The sequence below is a fragment of the Pelodiscus sinensis genome, chromosome 2, assembly GCF_049634645.1.
Source record: "Pelodiscus sinensis isolate JC-2024 chromosome 2, ASM4963464v1, whole genome shotgun sequence".
Classification (NCBI taxonomy): Eukaryota; Metazoa; Chordata; order Testudines; family Trionychidae; genus Pelodiscus; species Pelodiscus sinensis.
In genome coordinates this window covers 147,285,918-147,304,849 of record NC_134712.1, presented here as the reverse complement: position 1 = coordinate 147,304,849, position 18,932 = coordinate 147,285,918, and positions in this window count along the sequence as shown.

The window sequence follows — 18,932 nt, the reverse complement described above, 5'->3', positions numbered from 1 at the left end:
AGTATTTTAACGTAGCTGGGGGATACTCTCACTTACCTCACTGGCGCAGACACCTTTCTTCTCCCTTACTGCACCAGGAACTGAGCTTCCCTTCCCTTTGGAGCTGGCATGCCACTCACCCACTTTGTCTCCAGGACATACCTCATTTCTGATGCATGTGCCCCCACTCCCCTCAAGCCAAAGTGTTGAGCAATCAGTTTAACCCACTGTAATCTACTATAAATTTTAAAGAATATGTCTGTTTGATCAAGAACTCCTCCTAAGAGCTAGGGCCACCAAATATGGTATACAGCTTTCTCTTATCATAACTTAAAGCAACGTAAGGGTCTGGCAGTGCCAGGAAAATGAGATGTGTCTGGAATAGGATTGCTTCTCATAAAACCAAACAGAAAGGAGACAGAATCACCAAATCAAGTGGAGTCCTCAAAACTGACATAACTGAGTGAATGTTGAAAGAGACTGAACCAAGATGAGCCAGAAATATAGGATGCATGTGGAAAAAGATTGCTTCTCAGTATACTTTACAGAAAACAGATAAAACAGAGAAATTTGGAGTAATGCTGTGTTTTGGCACAGTTAAATCAATGCTTACGGTATGAATACTAGAAGACAATATTATTGGCAACCAAATTGATTATAGCCCTTTTTTGTTAAACCACAGCAAATGATAAGAGCTTATAGGGATGAAGAAAAAATACACTTTTTTTAAATGGGAATTCCATAAATGACTGAAATTAACTTCATAAAAATAACACTGTATTTTGAAAAACACAGTCTTTCAGTAATGTAGGGAGGTAGGGTTGGGTTCTGGAGTGGCTTAGGTGATAGGGCAATTTTCCTTTTATTTTCAAAAAACATTAATTGAGTTAAAGACCCAAGCAATGCCAGGTAAATATGCTAGTAAACTAATATGTAGCATTGTTGTGTGCTTCCCTAAATTTCATAGGGTAAAAATACAGCTGCCTCACATGGCCTTATTTTAATTTTTAGAGATGGACATGCAAAATTGCTTCAGATACTCTGGGATATAATGAATTAAATATGACAAACACATACTGTATATATGCCACTCCCATGGAAGTTAATGGAGGTTCCACGTGCATAGAAAAGGGCAGAATCTGACTTGTGTAAAGAGGCCTGTTTCCCTACTCGGGGACATGGAAAGCAGAAATAATAAAGAACCATTCCATCCAAAGGGCAGTTCAGGGCAACCACCACGAGCTTCACTTTTAGAAGGCCCTGCAGGACCCAGGGATTTAGCAAGGGGCCTGACACCAACAGCAGGGTTTGAGACCACCCCTGCACTCACCAGTGGCCCCTGCCCTCTCTAATCCCCATATTGCTTGGGGGAGGGAGCTTGGGGAAAGGGTTGGAACTGCCCCCAAACTCACTAGTGGTGGCGGGAAGCAAAGCAACATGGCTGGGAGCCTGCACAGTGGGGCATGCTGAGGCCAGCTCATTCTGCTTCTCACCACCACCGATTAGTGTGGGCATGGACCCCATTCCTGTGGCTCATGTCAAGTCCCCACTAATCCCACAGGCCATGTCACTCGGGAGAAGGGGTGCAATGAGGGAAGGTGGGGATAGGGGTGGAGCAGGGGAAAGTAGAGGCAGGGCAGGGGTGGAAAAGGGACAGGGGCTTGGGGGAAGGGGATGAGTGGGAACAGAGCAGGGGCAGGAATATATAGGGTCGAATGGAAGGGGGAATTTTCCAGGCCCCACACACCTTTAGGGATGGCCCTGAAGGGACAATTGCCCTAATCCTTCTCTTCCCACTAGAGACAAAGGAAAGAGAATACATAATGCTGAGTACTTTCCCCAAAAGCAAAGCATGTTTGTAGCAATGTTTTTTTTCCATATCTGAATGGATTAGTCTTTGAGTCAGATAGGAATAGTGAAAAGAGGAGTCTGTCTCTAAGCTGCTGACATAATAAATCACAACAACACCTGGCTCTTATCTAGTGTTTTCATCAGGAGATCCCAAAGCACTTTACAAAAAAGGTCGGTATCATTATCCCCATTTTACTTATGGGGAAACTGAGGCACAGAGTAAAGCAATGACTTGCTCAATATCACCTTGCAAGCCAGTGGCAGAAATAGAACCCAGATCTTCTCAGTCTATGCAGCATTCACAACTTTACGCCAGAGCTACTTGCTGTTATTTCAAAGAGTTTGTTGTAAGTTGGAAAGCAGGAGTAATAAAAACAAAAAAAGGGATATCTGACTGTTCTGGAGCTTCTGCTACAAGTGGTGCAATAAGAAAGTTCATCCAATGGGAGCGCCAATAACCAAACTATTCATGTTGGATTATGAAAACAGTAGATGGCAGTATCTCCCCAAGGTGTCCAAGCAAGAGAAATAGTTACAGTCAACCTCTCTGCAAGAGAGCCTGGAAACCCACCCTACCCAGTAACAGTTGCTAGACAGAACAGACTTTCCTCATTGTTCCAGTTTTAAGAGGCAGACATCCCTTCGGACAGCAATGCTATGCAATCTCCCAGGTGATTTCTTCTCCAGAAAGTCTTGCAGGTCACTTTTCCAGTCAAGAAAGATAACTTGTCTGTAAATTTAATTCATTGGATTTTTTTTTCTTACTTCAAGAGACAGAAGACCATAACCATTCCTAGCCCAAATGAAATACCAGTCGCTCAGAGCAGATGCAGTGGCATGGAGTTATTGCACCTCCCCATTCTCGCAAATCTTGATGTCAGGTCCTTCAAAGACAACGTAACCCTTCAGAGAGGAAGGATGATTCTGTGGTTAGAGATTGGAATGGGACACAAGAGATCAAAATTCAAATTTAGATCTTCCACAGCCTTCCTGTGTGACTTTAGACCAGTCATATATTGCCCTACACCTCAATTTCCCTTCTGCAAAACTGAGCTGCTAGCACTTCCTGACTTCATAAGGGAATGGCCAACGTAAACCCATTGGCTGCGTCTAGACTGGCCACCTGATTTTGCGCAAAAGCACTGACGTTCTACTGTTCAAAATCAGTGCTTCTTGCACAAATGCTTTGACGTTCCCGTTTGGGCAAAAGCCCTTTTCCGGAAATGTTTTTGCTCAAGAGGGCCAGTGTAGACAGATAAAAACTGTTTTGCGCAAAAAAGCCCCGATGGCAAAAATGGCGATCAGGGCTTTCTTGTGCAAAACCACATCTAGATTGGCACGGACGCTTTTCCGCAAAAAGTGCTTTTGCGGAAAAGCGTCCATGCCAATCTAGACGCTCTTTTCCGCAAATGCTTTTAATGGAAAAACGTTTCCGTTAAAAGCATTTGCAGAAAATCATGCCAGTCTAGACGTCGCCATTGTGTTTGTAAGGTGATCTGTGGGGTGATGGGTTCCACAGGAAATAAAAAACAACAAATTGCCGCTGAAATGTGAGAAAAAAAAGACAACAGAGGAGGTGGCAGCACCCTGCGCTGGATTCCCCCTCTATAAAGCAAAGTCAAGATACATTGTAGGACCAATCATACCTCAGCTTCCCTGGAAGAAGACCAGACCAAGGAAAATGCAGTGAAATGAAATGGCCAGTAATTTAAAAGTGGTGCATTTGAAGTGCTGCAGACATGTTCTTGATATCCCGATCCAGCTCTTCAGCTGCTGTAAGTCAGCATAGCCCCAACAACCACTGTGCTGCTTTGCCCCAGTTGCGGATATGGCTCTTTAAGTGGTAGAAATGTAGCCGTGTTAGTCTGGGGTAGCTGAAGCAAAATGCTCTTTAAGCGGTTCTTTAAGTCTCTTGCCCATCACTTTGAAAATCAGACTTTCAATGCTTTCAATCCAAACCCCAGCTTGCAGAATACCTTGTGATGTTTATAGTGAGACCGAAGTAGCACATAAGCCATGTGCTGGCTTTCTGTATGGGGATGACTAGCACTCAATATAAATAGTAGATTATAGTAGCAATTATCATTTTTATTGTTTAATTTATCATAGCTCATAGGTGCCCAATCATGGACCAAGAGCTCATTGTGCTTGGTGCTGTGCAAACAGAACAAAGAGGCAGTCCCTGCTCTGTATGACATGTTCATCAGCATTCAGAATTAGAGTTGACCAACCATCAGGATTTGCTAAAAGGAGGGTTCCCAGACTTTCATAACTGGTGACCAGCTCCTTCAAGCACTCCAATCCTAGCCACAAACAGCAAACTATAAACATAACCAAACCAAAGCTAACTACCAATTATGGAGTTTCAAACAGTCAACTCTCAGTTATAAAGGAGGTACAAATATTTAAGTATGCTCACAGTTCAGTCTGATGGGTGAGTTTGTCTTTCCAATGAAAGATGATCTGTATAAGACAACTTGGAGAAATACACAGCTTTGTTTCCTTTTTGAGCGATGAAGCAATTGCAAAACTCTGTTTTTAGCTCCAGCAATGAAGAGAAATCTGATTTGCAGAATCAGTAAGAATGATAATGGGATCATAAATTTGAAAGTTTTTGCAAATAAAGCTAGGTAAATCCTCTTCAGAAACAGCCCCCTCTGCTGAGTTCCCAATTAAAATTAGTCAGGAGAGCGTTATCAGAAGGAGAGTCCTTCAGCTTCTCTTGCAATTGCCCAGTCAGTGTTGCTGCTGCTGTCACTAGGAAAAAAAAAAATCACACAATGAGTCAGCAATTCCCTCCGTTACTGATTTGTAAGCTTCTAATTGTTCTCGTCTGGCTACTCAATTCCCTGATTGAAATTGGAGGGAAGTTTACTTTTTGGCACTCGGGAAGGTGAATTTCCAGATTTTCTGATGAAAGTGTTTTGCCCTGTCATGCCTGGACAAAACATTCATTTTCAGATATGATGTCCAGAGATGTACACACAATGACCTAAGCATATCGCTCAACAGGAATCCCTGAAGGAGTCAAAAAGGGGAGATTGTTAATCATTTAGGAAAACCTGCAGTTCAGCTTTTAATTCCTAGAGTCTGAGTTCCAGAGGAGTCATTTCACCTGTGTGTGAAAAAGCTGAATCTGGTGAAGGGAATCTATGTCATCACAGTGACGTTTTTGAATTTCACTATTTTAAGACTCGGCCAGGCTTTGAGGCATTTTTCTTAGGAACAATATCTAAACAGTATATGAGGCTACGTCTACACTGCAGAGTTTTTGCACAAAACTCGTGGAGTGTCCACATCTCAAACGCGTTTTTGCACAAGAAAATTTACAGTGAATCAACAGAACAGAGGGGGGTTTTGCGGTATAGGTATTCCTCTTTCTACAAGGAATAACTCCCTTTTGAGCAAGAGTTATTGTGCAAAAATGTGTGTATGGACAGGCAGCAGGGGTTTTTTTACGTAAAAACAGTCTATCAAAACAAGCACAGGTGCCCTAGTGGCCATTCTGTTAATGGCAATCAGAGCTTTCTTGTGAGAGAGCGTCCATGCAGTCTGGATCCTCTCTTGCACAAAAGCACATCACTTTTCCGACGCGCTTTTGCAGTGTGGACGTGCTATTGCACAAGACGTTTTTGCGGAAGAGCTCTTCTGCAAAAAGCTTCTTGCACAAGAAGCCTACAGTGTAAATGCAGCCTGAGAAAAATTAAATCAAAAGTCATTGGGTGTAATGTTTTAGAACCATGTGGTAAGACCACTGCTTTTATCTGTCAGTCTCTTTGCACCATCTATGCACCCAGCAATACACTGTTCTCATTTTACAAGGAAGAATTCAATTTTTCCTGGAATGTCTTGAATAAGTACTATCCTGTTGTGCATTCTAGCCCAGCTTAGCAAAAGAGAACGTCTTCTTCAGAACATGAGAAAAGAAGACTACGCAGATAGCAGAAGATATGCCACATCAGAGATATCACTTGACTTATCAAGTCAAATTGCCAAGTAGCCACTTCTCCTGAGTTTTGGAAGCAGTTGATATTGAGCATTCTCAGTCATCTCACCCTTATAGCAAAGGTACGTTTTCAGTTTGGGAGCTGCATCCTATCATTTTTGACAACACTGATTGTGTGGAGGGAGCTGCATCCAGCCCTATTATTTTTGTCAACATGGAGGGTACGTCTAAACTACATGGCTCCGTCAACGGAGCCATGTAGATTTGTTTGTTTGGCAAAGGGAAATGAAGCCGCGATTTAAATAATCGCGGCTTCATTTAAATTTACATGGCTGCCGCGCTGAGCCAACAAACAACTGATCAGCTGTTTGTCGGCTCAGCGCGGCAGCCATGTAAATGTAAATGAAGACGCGATTATTTAAATCGCGGCTTCATTTCCCTTTGCCGATCAGCCTAATCTACATGGCTCCATCGATGGAGCCATGTAGTTTAGACACACCCGGATTGTGCAGGGATGGGCACAGGTGCAGGAAATGGCATATACCTCACAACTCTGAGCAAATCAGGGATATTTAAAGTTGTTTTGATATTGCCAGGTTTCAAATAATAAGTCTTTGTTGATTTTTTAAGGCCTCAAGTTTTCCCCAAAAAGAACCCTCAGTTTTTCTTTCTCTGACTGAAATTTGATTTCCCAGCAACTTGGAGGGCTTTGTGCTGTGGCAGTCAGCACTTCAACATGCAACATACACTGAGGTTTTGAATCAACCGATGCAAATCTACACCTTGCATTTGTTACACTATTTCCAACACGGTTTTTTGTTTGTTTGTTTTGTTTTGTTTTCTGAGCTGTCAGGAGAACAACTCACCATTGTCCTTTCCAACACAGAATCTGTCTTTCTGAATCAGCCTTCAGCCACAGTTCAGCGCCAATAAAAGCTGAGCAACACATGAAATGTGGTTCCATGAAGCTCAGCAGCACCCTCAGGCTTTAACGATTGCATCTAACGCATCTGCTGCTCAAATTCAGTGATACTTTGGTCAAGTGCTTGCACTTCCTGCCCTACATCATGGCTAATCATGTGTTGTAACTCCAGAAACACACATACAGTTACAGAGACCCTGGCTACTGAACATACTCACATCCAACACTAGTCTATTCTGAAGTGCTAGCTAGGGTCTTCAGGTTAGAACAATACAGTGTCCTAACAAGGACACACTGTTACATAGCTACTGTCAGGTAGCCATTTTTGCAAGATTTTACACTTTTTGTATGTGCTTACATGAGCTCCCAGGACTCCTTCTGTGACTCCCACAGTTAGGAAACAGTATATGAGGGAAAACCTTATACTGGAAAGGTGATAAATGAATAATTTGCTACTGCATGCATTTTCCCATCTCTACTATCTCTTGTTCTTGGTTTATGGCACCCAAGAAGCACTATTAGTATCCCCAACTCTTGAAGAATTCAGCTCAATCACATATTTATTTAAAAATACTGAGCCTTACCTCCCCCTTTTTTTTCCATTTTTAATTAGAACTCCCAAAATCTAATCCTGATTTTTTGTGGTTTTACAAGCTTACAGATCATATTTATTAATCTAGTCTCACATGCTAGATGCTCCACAAACCCAGAGAAAGAGATCACCCGTGCCTTGAAGAGCTTGCAGTTCACATAGGCGGGCCACAGGAAGACTGGAGGAAGCAATTTGCAGTCAGTGATAGCTAGGTAAAGAGTCACATTAGTTCCAATTGCATGTATCTTTTGTTTGTAGGTGGCTTTATTAAAACTTATTTTAAAGGATCATTCTCTGGCTACAGTTGCAGTATGTGCTATCTTAACAAAAGTAATAGAGCACTTCACACTTTTACAGTTGTCGTTGTTCTCCATGATGATGGTTTCTGCCTAACAATGGCTGACAAAATATTCAATATGAAAATGTGCATCACAATGTGCAGGTTAAGAAGATAACAAAAGCATGTATGAAGAAGAGGAAAAACCCTGATCTAAGTATAGGCAGACCCCGGGTTACGTACAAGATAGGGACTGTAGGTTTGTTCTTAAGTTGAATTTGTATGTAAGTCAGAACTGGTACATATTGCAGGGGAAACTCTAGCCAAACATTTCTCCAGAGCTCAGTTTTATTCTCCCACACCTCACTTCCCTCAGTCCTTTATTCTCAAGCTGAGGTGTCTGCTGAGAAAAGCCGCTCCGGGTCTCCCTGGTCTGCTGGGGAGGGCACTAGCTTCGCGTCTCCCTGGTCTGCTGGGGGGAAGCAGCTAGTGCGGGGCTGCCTCACCCCGTTTGTAACTAGGGATCCGATATAAGTCCGATCCATGTAACCCGGGGACTGCCTGTAGTTTCCTTCAGGCAGTGAGTGACCTGATCTAGTTCTGTCTCTTGGAATGTCTTTCCTAATCATTTAGAAATCTCAGCAAGTGGGGGTTTATTGTCTACTTCAGATAACACTTTAAAACCATATCAGTATAAAAGCTCTGTACTAGTGCCCGCATGATTTGTATCTCCATAAAACCTTTGTGAAAGGGTGGCTGAAACTAAATCCCCAGACCTGGGGATCCCTGAGCTCTGGAGCAGTTCAGAATATGAACCTAGATCTGAATGTGAATGTCACGCCTGGTTCCTATGTCTATAATGGATACAACCAAAACCCAAGCTCCAAAGGGTCCTGAACTTTTTGTGGAGTAGGGGTGGAGACAACAGTCAAAATCTAGAGCCAGATATGAATGTTGTAACTCAGGCCATTTTTTGTTAGATAACCACTATATTTCGTTGAATAACTAGCATATTTCCTAATATAGCTGGATAAAGTTTCACAATAGCATTCATTCATAAAAGCGAGACTAAAGCCAAGCTATCTTACATCATTTCAATGAATGCTTTAGAGTTAAATGGGAATCATGAGACTTCCAGCCTACACAGGGAGGAAGTGGTTTTATAGGCTTGCCAGATTAAAGAGTGACATCACATTATCTTCGTCAATGCTGATTGCAGTTCTTCGATACCAGCAAACATGGAAAATACAGGTCCTGTATCACATGGCCAGCCCTCACTTTCCATTCATTAATGAAAACAGGAGGGTTCAGCAAATCTTGCCTAAGCAGCATGTCCTGCCACTTGCTGTAAATAACTTGCAGTCTTTAAAAAAAAGATGTTAGAAACATCAGCCCTTCTTGGTCTCAGACTGAGCTATTCAAGATGCACATTGAATATGCCCACTTATTATTTGTTTATGCCACAAATCCAAGAAAAGAAAAGTACCTGTTGGGTTTTTTCATCTCTCCAGCTAGAAATGAATGTGGATGTTTGTGCCATCACTTGTAATCCAAAACTGACCAGCTGCAGCACTTGAAATTTCCAACCATGAATGTGAAAAAGTCATACTTGTCTGTCTTTTTAGAGAGTGAATGAAACATATGGGCCATCAACCTGAATACAACTGCCATAGACTTATGCACTTGTCCCTTTCTCTGGGAATCCTCTGACACCTCAGGCGAATGATGGACATAAAATTCTGACTACAGAGAATTCTAACATCACATGTCATGATATTCTTTGATGAAAATCAAGGTGATGGGAGGTGGGGGACACAGGGTACAACAGTGTAAAACTAACTCTCAGGCTGTATCCCCATTTGATTCTCAGACTGAATGGCTGCAGTGGGATACAGCCTGCATTTGTAGCAGACAAACCAGAAGACTGTTAGGGAAACAGATATGTGAGCAGATTTTTGGACTGAATCCACATTCAGAGAATTAAAGGTATTTATAAGACCAGGTGCTCCTGGCCTAATCTCTTGGACAAGGAGTTTCCTGTTCAGGATTGTCCTATATTCTTAAAATAAAATTCATCCTTATGCCTAAATTGACACTTATCATTGCATATAGATATGTACTATGTTACTGAAAAGCTTTTTGTGCATTATGTATTAAGTACATAGCTTCAAAGGCATGCCAGGTACTATACAGAAAATAAAGACAAGCCTCTGAGATAGGAGACCCCACTGTCCTGTAGACCATCCTTCTCCTAAAAGGATAGTTACCCCAATGTTGGAAACTTCCCTCACACTATAACTCTTGGATACAAAAGCAAAGCCATCTACCAAGAGCATAGACCACTGAGGATATTCCTCCAGCGCATAAGCACTGAATAAAGGTCCAGTTTTCAGAGGATGCAACAGATGCTTCTTTCCAGCTCCTGCCTGCCATTAGTTTCATACTAGAACAATGATAAAAGGCTCAGAGGGTAAATGGGAACAGCTGATCTTGGATTTTCAGGATGCCCCATACTTGGAAGAGAAGGAGTAAGGAGTATGAATCTGCAAGGGGGGAGAGGACCTGAATGCAGTCCAGGAGAAGGTCACCAGTTGAATCTGAGCCCTCCGGAGAATGTTAGACCAAAAATCTAGTAAATGGAAATTCAACAGAAATGACTACGAAGTGTGAAAATCACTGCCTGGAAGCCACACTGGACACGTCGCTTTATAAACAGCACCCATGCATCAGCTCTTGCAGCTAACAAGGGTGCATAAAGTTCAGCTCATGCTTACAGATCCATCTGTATCTTGGAGGACTTGGACTTCCAGGCCAACTGTACAAAGAAATCAAAAGAAGAAGTGATCTATTGAAGTTGAGGGACAGGACACTAAACAAGCCTGGGGGAGGGGGGAGAGATGTGAAGAAGCCCCAAAATTCCATGCCCTGAAACAATTCTCCTTGAAATAAATCCCTCCTCATTTCACGCAGGAGTCCTCCCCAATCTGGCAAACAGGAGCACATTTTCACTTCTGGTTTTAAGATAAAAGGTTTAAAGCCTTTAGTCCTTTGGAAACAGCCTCTCTGAAGTCACTGAGGACACATCTACACTTCAGGGCAAAAGTTGAATTAAGATATGTAAGTTCAGCTACATCAATTGTGTAGCTGAAGTTGAAATAGCTTAATTCAGCTTTTAGCGCTGTCTACAGAGCAGGAAGTCAGAGGCAGAACACTCTTCCTTCGACTTCCCTTGCTCCTCATGAAATGAGGGTTACAGGAGTCAGAGTAAGAAGTCCTCCAGCTCGAAATTATGTTGAAATAACGGCTTGCTATGTCAATGCGCACTGTGCTATTTCAAAATAACGACAGCTATTCCGAAATAAAATTGCTGTACAGAGGTACCCTAAGAAAGGTCCCCAGTTTGCCCTCCTTCCCCAATGAGTTCAGACCCTAGCAAAGGTGGCAAATTCTGAAGTTTAACAATGCAGAAGTAGATCTTCCCTGAATTGAAGCAGATTTTATAAACACAGAGAAAGACATCTCACAGTTACTACAGAAGGAAATCACTCAGCCTCAGGCCTTAGGAGTGGTGCTATATAGTGCTACCCAAAGATGGTAGGTGAAGCCTATTCTGATGATTTCCAGAATATAAAGAGTTGGGAGACTTCCACAATTTAAATCTGAAAATCTCAACCCATATTATAGCAAGCAGCCATTCTGCATAGTCAGTCCAAAAAGTCTTAAAAGCCTCATTATACAAGTGGGAAAACAGATCTGAGCAAATCTGTCTTCAGTAATGTTCTTATGTACTCAAATTACAACCAATACCTAAGGTGCCCCTTGAATTAAATTCTCTACAAATGGATGTGTTACCTCAGGAGTCTTAACCATGTTAGTGAAATGTCTGAGAGCTCTACAGTAAGAATGTTAATTTACTGCTTAGACAGGGATATCTGGGTAGCTGCAAGTTCAGAAGGTTGCACTATGCAGCCAGCATTCATTTCCTGAAAACATTAGAATTTGGGGAAAGAAATAAAAGTACATTTTAACAACCTTTTCGAATTACTGGCTCGTGGTAGAAGGCAAGTCTCTAACTAAGCATATTTCCTAAACCAGGAGAGAGAATCAGTGGGTGATACCAGCTTACTCCATCAGACACAGGTTCTTAGTTACTGGATGTCACCTTGTATCCCTTAAACTTTCCATTTTGTTCATAGTCATGAGATGTTTGCATATTAATATTATCTGGAGCAACTGACAATTCCAAACAGATTCCAGATCCAATTGTGCTGGGCACTGTACATCCATAATAAAAATAGAGTCCCTGTTCTAAAGAGTTTATAATCTAATGTAAGATAATATCTAACAAGGTAACAGACAATAGGAAGGAGTGTAGTAGAGAGGACAAGGGAAGCAGTGATAAGAACATGCCGTTACATAGTCCAGGTATGTTCATTTGAGGTCCAGAATCCTGAAAGCAACACACATTCTGAAAGAAGACTCCCCAGATCATGCCCTTTGACCCAGGCTTGGGAGCAGAATAGGCTCCAGACACTCTTCCTCCCTACTACCTTCTCTTCGAGGTGGAAGGTAGTCTCTTCTCTTCATGCCAGACATTCCTAAATACTCTAAAGCCAGCTGGGTAGTGAAGATTTATTAAGCATAGAGAAAATTATATTGAAACAAAAAAGCACACCATACACTGCACACACCCAAAAACCCTGAGTAAAACTTTCTATTCCAAACTGTGCAAATGTTAATCTGTTAGGGCACATTTACACAGCCAGGCAAACATTGAATTATTTTGATTCTTTTTTGAAATAGGCTATTTCAAAATTTGGCGAGTCTACACAGTGCCAAATTTTGAAATAAAACACTATTTCGAAACATCTTTTATCCCTCATGTAACGAGGTTTACAGGAATGCCGAAATAGCGCATCTGCTATATTTCGCAACAGTGGACGCGTTCAAAAGGCTCAGGGTAGCTATTTCGGGATACCTCTGGTATCCCAAAATAGCATTGCAATGTAGACATACCCAGAGCAAGAAGTCCTCCAGCTCACCATTATTTCGAAATAATGGCTTGTAGTGTAGACACGCTCTTTGTTATTTTGGAATAACAGCGAAATAATGCTGCTGTGTAGACAAAGTCTTACTGTCCTTTGGATTGACTGAAGCCAGCCCTCCTACTCTACAGAGTGCCCTCCCTGACTGAGCCCATCAGGCAAATGTGGCAGAGATCCAGCCTCAGATATCAGAGAGTTTGGTTCTTTGGGTGGCTTGTTGTTGTGGTGGTGGTGGGGGAGGGTTGTTTTTGTTTTTAGCCATCCTTCCCCCCTCCCTCCTCTATCTAGACTACAGGGATTTTTTGAAAAAAGTGGCCTTTTTTCAAAAAATCTTTACCTGCGTCTAGACTGCTGCTGCGTTTTGTCAACAGTAAATCGAAAGAACACGATGGTTTTGTCGACCACAGAAAACCTCGTTTTACAAGGAAGAACGCCTTTTTTTTTTCAAAAGTGGTATTTCGAAAAAAGGTGCTATGTAATGCAAACTGTGCTTTTTCGAAAGAGAGCATTCAGAGTGCCTGGGTGCTCTCTTTCAAAAAAGCAGCTTGCTTTTCCAAAAATACTGATTGTAGTCTAGATGCTCTTTTCCAAAAGAGGCTTTTTCAAAAGTATCTTTCAAAAAAGACGCTTTCGAAAAAGGCGTGTAGTCTAGACGTAGCCACAGTTTCATGTTTATCTCTTCCCATGTGACCTTCCCCCTCAAGGGTATTTCCTCTGAGAAGGATGTCATGACAGCCATGGCATGATTTCCAAACCCAGAATCATATTCACAGTCTTGGTTTCTGTTTGTCCTGTGCCACCTTTACTACTTAAAAGTGTTATTTTGAAGCTGTCACCACACAATAGTTGTCTCCCAGACTCCCTCCATGTCTGATGTCCAAATGAGCATCCCTCACACCAAACCCACTATGTCCACCATTCTTACCTAATATCCATTGGGTCTGCATGCTAATTTTCTGGACAATTAAGGGTCAGTCTGAACCCAGCTCCTTGTCTGCCTTTACAAAGACTAGATTCCTACTTTCTTATCATTCCCTTTTAAGTTTATTCCACTGTCTAGCAAATATGAGTTATGTTTAGACTAGACCTGTCATGTTGGGTAACTCTTCTTTTCCCCTTCTCTAAGGCCTTGCTAAACATACAAATTTATGTATTAGGAGCAAGGGGGAAAGTCTCCATATGTTCAGAAAGGTGCCTTCCCTTTGACAGACCTAATTTCCAGTAACAACATTTGCATCAGTCCTTTGGTGCCCACAATTTAACTGTGAACATAAATCAGCCACTACCTATCCTGATGTGACTGAAAACTGTGTTATTAAAGGCACAGTGCTCTGATTTATTCTTGCTATTTACATTGGATTTCATTCTGCTGTCCTTGTTCACCATATTTCTCTGACTGCTCAAAGGGTGTTGTATTATCTAATGCAAGTAAAGTTTCAGAACTGAACCTTTTGGGGATGCAAGTTGATAAGCTGAACCAATCCAGATGTAGCAATAGGAGGTATTGACTCAAAGAAATCGCCTTGCTCTGAGAAGACAGTAACTTGCTGCTAGCCCATCCCAGTCCCAGATGATGACACCCCCTGAACCTGTTCAGCTGTGCTTACCTACACTCTGCAGGATGGATCTTATTTCTGCTCACTCCCAAGTACTCCACCAACCTCTTGCCTACCTGCTACTGCAGGACATTTGGGGTGCATCTACACAGCACCCTAAACTCGAAATAAGATATGCAATTTGCGATAGGCAAATTGCATGTCTGATTTCGATTCTATTTCAAAATCATATATTTTTACATTTGGGGTGTCTACATAGCGCCAAATTTCAAAATAATGTACTATTTCGTGATATCCATTAACCGCCGTGGAATAAGGGTTACAGGGATGCCAAAATAGCATGCCCATTATTTCAAAAAATATTTTGAAATAATTGGTGGCTTGTTATGATGCGGAGTAGCTATTCTGGGATACCTCTGGTATCCTGAAATAGCCGTGCAGTGTAGACGTACCCTTGGATCCCCTGCCCCAGCGCGGAGCCCTCTCCTGCACTCTGAACCTGTCATTTTTTACCCCACCTAGAGCCCGCACCCCAAGCCAGAGCCTTCACCCCACTGCACCCTACCTCCCTGCACCAGCCCAGAGCCTCCTCCTTCACCCCAAGCCCTTCATCCCCAGCTTTACCCCAGAGCCTACACCCCCAGCCAGAGCCCTCACCCCCCTCTCCATGCCCCAAACCGGAGCCACCCCTGCATGCCAAACCACTCATTCCTGGACCTACTGCAGAGCCCACACCTCCAGCCAGAGCCTTCACTCCCTTCCCACATCTCAACCCTCTGCCCCCAGCCCGGTGAAAGTGAATGAGTGAATGATAGAGGGAGTGGGGATGGAGCAGGTGGGGACAGGACCTCGGAGGAGGTGGGGCAGAGATAAGGCTCAGAGAAGGGGTGACACAAGAGTGTTCAGTTTTCTGCCATTAGACATTTAGCCACCTTAGTCACTGTCGGCATCAGCCCCCTCCATCTTGTCACTCTCGTTGTCTCTATCAAGGGAGATTTGTGAGGAGGAAGAGCTTTTGTCATTCCACAGCAGCCACATTCCAGTGGTCAGTAAATCTTACTGGCTGAAATGGCGAAGGATAACAAGATAATCACAGAGGGTTAGACACTGGCTGACTTTCACAAGGAAGAACCTCAACTCTTAAGATGGCCTGAAAAAGGGCCTCACAGAACTGCAGCCCATCCACTTAGGGGAGTGAACAGCTGCAACGGAGGTGCTCCCCTAGAAGACTATGGGACAGGGAGTAATCCAAACCATGGTTCTTTTCCCAGACCCTTTCCTTTAAAACACATGGAAGCCAGCTCTGCTGACTGCCAGCACAAGAGGGGAATGTCCCTTCAAAGGGAAAAGCTTCTTATGCCAAGCTCCTTAAGGACCTCAGCCTCTCAGGAGCAGAATGCTTCCTGTGATTCCTTCAGGTAGTAAAGCTCCACACCCAATGCAGTGCTCAGCCTAGCCTGAAGAGAAAACAAGTACAATACAAATTAAAATCTGTCTTGAGAATTTCCTCAAATTTCTTTGGGCCACTTCCAGAAACAAAAGAAAACAGCAGTTGAGTATTCCAAGAAAATAATCAAAGAAAAAAGGAAAAATGCAAGCTGACTATTAGATGCTTCCAAACGGCAATAAATTAAACCACCACCACATATTAGAAATGACTGTTCACAGTCAAAGAGAGCTTGTCTGCCATAAGATTGTTCTCAGATCCATCAAAACATTCGTCATTCAACCTCTCTCTCATTATTCACTTGTGTCATAAGAAAAGCTTTCACATCATCATAATTGAAAAAACAAACAGCTTTCCATCTGCAAACAGTCTGAGCTTAGTGGGGAAATGGATGGAAGCAGTTGTACCAACAAATGTGAACTCTGATTTAAGCATCAGTCATTATTCCTGTGGATCTGGGGAGCTCCAGCATCATTTGGGAACACATAGGTTTATTTGTTTTTTACAGCTATGATAAGTTGTCTCTTCTCCACACTTTACACACAGTCCTTCCCTTATCTATTGTAGAAAAGTGATTTTTAATGCAGACCAAAGAGCAGTGGGTTTTGAAGTAGAATGTGGAGAAAATAATTTAAAAGTCATTTGAAAAATACTTTAGCAATCTTCAAAATCACTCCTAATTTTTTCCAATAATAAAGCTAATTGAAAAAATCTAAGCACTCTGATTAGCCCAATAATCTTACATTACAAAAATTTAATCTCCTTTTCCCAAGACCTCTATATTTCTCTGTAGTAAGTCTTTTAACAACACCATGAAAGCATTTTAAAGCTATCAGGTTGAATTTATAATTCAATATTTTTGTCTAACTCCTTAATATTTTCTTAGCTGTTTTAACCATCACATAACCTAATTTACTATCAAATAAATCAAAACATAATTCTGAGATCTGATTAGCTGACAAATTTTATTAAGTGATGCACTATGGGATTATGTGGTTTCTATTGATAATGGAGTAATTTACCTGACAGGGCAAACATTAGGCAACTTATTGAGTACTATGGGCTAAATTAAAAGGTACATTTAAACTGATACTGCCAGTGCTAGACATTCAAAAAAAAGCCTCCAAATATCATGATGCTGGCTTAAAAATCATGAGGGTTTTTTTTTAATAATTTGGGGCTCTTTTTTTTTCTCGTTTCTGAGCTGTAGAGTACAATTGTCACATTCTTAAGTTTTCCTTTGCAATCATGAGGGATAAAAACTTGCTTTAAAAAAAAGAAAAAGAAAAAGAAAAAGAAATCTGAGCCTCAACACGTGAATCAAAGAGCTTTAAGAAAAACATCAAGTAAAATCACAGGAGTTAGGAACACTGATGGTGTAATTTATATGGCAAGTAGGCTAGAAGACAAAGTACAGGTGGAAAAGCAACTAATGAAAGGACATAATAACTAATAGTCATGCTAGGTTTGCTGTAGAAACGTGCATATGTGTCATGATTTTCAGAACACCCATGACTCCCACTGACTTTAATTCAAATTGTGGGTGCTCAATGCCTCTGATAATTGGGCTAAGATGAATAAAGATTATATGGGAGTACATCACTGGGGGGGGGGAAGTTAGGCAGAAATGCATGTACCCACCTATTCTATCCTAAAAAGAAAGCAGAGGCACAATGGGGCCTACTTGGGACAGGAGTAGAAGGGAGGTTAAGATCACAGTTTGCCTTTTGGCTTTCAAGTAGAGAAAACCCTACTGATGCCGCGTAATAATTTATACTGAAGAGTACAAAAAAATAAGAGCAGGACCTCATTTAGCCAACAGAACGCCCTATCTTCAAGGGGGAAAGGGATGTGATTTTTCACAGCCTGATCCTAGTCCCTTCAGCAGCTGTTCCTCTCTTAATACTTGATGCTTGAGCTCTCTGTCCCTTTTAGGTTGCTCTGTCAGCTCAGCAGCAAACAAATACAATGTTATACTCCTCAGTAACCTTCCCTGTCTCCCTTGCAAGACCATGCAGCTGAGAAAACAACTCCAGGAAGAGCTCTACATTTCATGACAGGATTTCTCTCAAAGATTTCTAGCACTTCATGTCTGCAGATGGGTGAGAAAGAACCCAGAAAAGCATTTCTCATGGCATTTCAACACCTCCACCTCCAGATGAAACTGGAAAAGCAATGAGCAAAGGAAAGAGGGTTATCCATGGAGTGTTGAATCTCCAAAAAGAGGCCTCTGTTGGAGCAGAATGAAGGTTCTGATCCTTTTTTTTTTTTACCTATTTTTTTTACCAACAAATAAAAAACCTCAGGCACTGCCCTAGGAAGTCCCTGCTTACCAGACCTTTTTAGCTTGCTGTTCCTCCCACAGAGAAAATGTCACCTGACTAGAAATACATCACAGCTCTGACAACAGAACTGAGAAACAGACCGCATAAGGCTCAGGCAATGCTCAGAGTATACCAGAACTGCAAAACTGCAGGAAAGCAAAGCGCATTGGCGAGAAAAATAAAGCAAGCCTGTCAAGAACCTCCTGTCTTTCATCACAAAGCTACAGGATACTCTAGGTCTCTCCCTACTGATCAGAGGCCCACATAAGGGAGACCACATTTCTGCTCAGAACTGCAGCTATAAGAAAGAGCAGGTGGAGCAGCTATTCTGCATCTTCTTTATGCCCTGGAAGGGTCTCCACCCTATCCCTGTATCAGCATGGGGTTGGCCAGAGGAGGGGACTGTAGAATACTTCATGACCTCAGCCCTGATCTACACTATGCCTGTGTCTAGACTGCATCCCTTTTCCGTAAAAGGGATGCAAATTAGACATATCGCAATTGCAAATGAAGCGGAGATTTAAATCCCCCCACTTCATTAGCATAAACATGGCTGCTGCTTTTTTCCAGCTTGGAGCTTTGCCGGAAAAAATCGCCCTCTTAAAATGATAAGGGATCTTTCAGAAAAGGCTTTATTTTCCGAAAGATCCGCGTCTAGACTGGTGCTTTTTTCCGGCAAAGCTCCGAGCCGGAAAAAAGCGGCAGCCATTTTTATGCTAATGAAGTGGGGGGGATTTAAATCATTTACAATTGCAATATGTCTAATTTGCATCCCTTTTACGGAAAAGGGATGCAGTCTAGACACAGCCTATAGCGTTATTTTGAAATAACCTCCCTGAGATCGAATTTATAAGTGGAGCATTCACACTACCAAGCCTATTATTTCGAAATAACGGGCCACATATATAGAAATATGTAGTCCTCGTTTCCTCAGGGAATAACACTAATTTTGAAATAGTTATTTTGAAATACATTAGTGTGGATGCTCTGGAG